The sequence below is a fragment of the Pelodiscus sinensis genome, chromosome 1 (assembly GCF_049634645.1).
Source record: "Pelodiscus sinensis isolate JC-2024 chromosome 1, ASM4963464v1, whole genome shotgun sequence".
In the NCBI taxonomy this organism is placed as follows: domain Eukaryota; kingdom Metazoa; phylum Chordata; order Testudines; family Trionychidae; genus Pelodiscus; species Pelodiscus sinensis.
The window spans coordinates 197,172,140-197,174,104 of record NC_134711.1 but is presented as its reverse complement, the minus strand read 5'-3'; the positions used below and the strand labels follow the sequence as shown (position 1 = coordinate 197,174,104).

At 39.6% G+C, this 1,965-nt stretch overlaps 1 protein-coding gene across 2 annotated transcripts in view; it reads left to right on the top strand.

The window, feature by feature from the left end:
• The window catches only part of PRRG1 (proline rich and Gla domain 1), a 48,546-nt gene extending 46,886 nt beyond the window's left edge, over window positions 1-1,660 (top strand). For both annotated transcript variants that reach the window (XM_075913259.1, XM_075913260.1), the window contains exon 4: window positions 1-1,660. This exon is cut by the window's left edge and continues 2,084 nt beyond it. The gene's annotated coding sequence lies outside the window, so the exon portion shown is untranslated.
• Window positions 1,661-1,965: the final 305 nt, after the last annotated feature.

Sequence of the window (1,965 nt, the reverse complement as noted above, 5' to 3'; positions counted from 1 at the left end):
GCTGAGCTCCTGCTCTGTTCCTGGCCCCTCCAACCAGCTTATGGGCTGATTGGGGGGCAGCCATCAGCCAAACTCCTGCTCTGATCCTGCCTTTCCCCTCCCTCCAAGCTGCAGAACTGGCTCTGTTCCTGGTCCCTTGACCTGAATCCTGCTTTGGTCCTGCCCAGCCCCTCCCCCCTTCAGGCCGCTGGCCCTTTGCCCATAGGACCGATTCTGCTCCCAACCCTGTAGCTGGGCTCTGAGCCACGGCCCACGAGACCAGCTCTGCTCCTGATGGGCTGCCAGCCACCACTCCCAACTGCCCCCTCTTCCTAGGCACTGAGGCTCTTTGGTCCAACAACATCAGTGTGTCCCAGACCAGGCAGGTGCACCCTGGAGACAGACAGCTCCAGAGATAATTCTTTGCACTGCACTAGAGTTAAAGCACTCCCTCTGGCTACACAGTACCAAGCCTATGTGCCGCATCACTGACAAAATCACCTGGGGGAGGGGTGGACATAGTTTACTCTTCATGCCAACACAAATAGTGGTCTCTTCTGAGCCTGCCAACAGGCTGCCAATTGCCATGGTGTCTTTTTTTAATTACTGTTTATGTGGATTTCTTTCATCTAGGAAATGTGTGCAGCTCAGTCATTTCACATACAGGCCATTACATGGTTGTCAAATAATTTCTGGTCATGTCCAGTCTGCCCTGGATTCGTGCCAATGACTGAAAGTTGTAATGCTCAATATTCCACTACCAGTCTCTTGAACCAACTCAACCCCTGTTTTAAATTGTGTTCCTCAATTAAAATGTGTTGCTACAGTGTGCAGATACTATTTGCAATAAAGAAATAATGCTTGTTTTTTTAAATATAAAGATCAAATATTCATGCTAATCCATTATAACTTGCAGAACTATGCTGTTCTTCGAAGACTCTACACAAGCACAATTTTAAATTCACTGGCCAAAAGTCTGCAAACTTGGTTTACATGGCTAAACAAAAGCCTTTGCTTAAAACCCTTATTAAAAATAGTCTTTCCTCTACTAAGACAATAAGTGCTCTTTCTCATATGCTGGAATGATTCCAAATTACAAAAAATATTTTTTTAGCTTTAAAAGTTTTAAGGGTTCTATTAAATGTAACAAGTTAAAGAACTTATGCTTGGCCTTTCTGATCTTATTAAAATGACATTTTGTCTTGTGGTTTATATAAAGCTTTATTTTTTCAAAATATAGCTTCTACATTTTCTTCTATTGTAATTGCATTGACCCGCAATAAATGTGACAGTAAGATTTACAGCCTTACCTCTCTGAATCTTTTACTAGTAAGAACAGGTCTTGATTGACTACCAGAAAATTCAGGGTGTTGCACTCCCTTGCTTTGAATGTAACACGGAGAGGTGAATCTTGTACGGAACTAAAATTGTTTACTAATGACCAACATGGAGATGGGTGACTTTTTAAATAAATTATGGAAATCAGATTAGTTTAATTTTGGACACCTGTGGGGCGGTAGTTCCATCTTCTCTGTGTGTAAATAGCCTATTTGATTGCAGTATTAAATCTTTTTTTAAGATCTGGTTTACATTAAATTATGGTATTTAAATATTTTGCTTGTTTATAGAATTTTTTTTAATGTTTGGGTTTTGGCATGCTAAATAAAGCTATTGAAATTTTCCAATGTCTCTGTCAGTTTTATGAGTTAGAATAAAAGTAACATGATTTCTATAACAGAGGTGTTGTATTAACTTCTGCTGTCTCATCTTGATGGAAAATATTTTCTCAAGTTTTAAGCTGATTCATTTTAAAACAGAAGTAGTACCACTACTAAGTTGTAGCTTTAAAATTAATATAAATGTATATGTGAAATATGAAAGCATACAGTATCTTATAACGGGCCAGCTGGAGGACAATATTCAGAGAGAATGGAGACTTTTTTGGTGGCATATTTAAGGGGACAAAGCATTACAGAGAACTTAAGC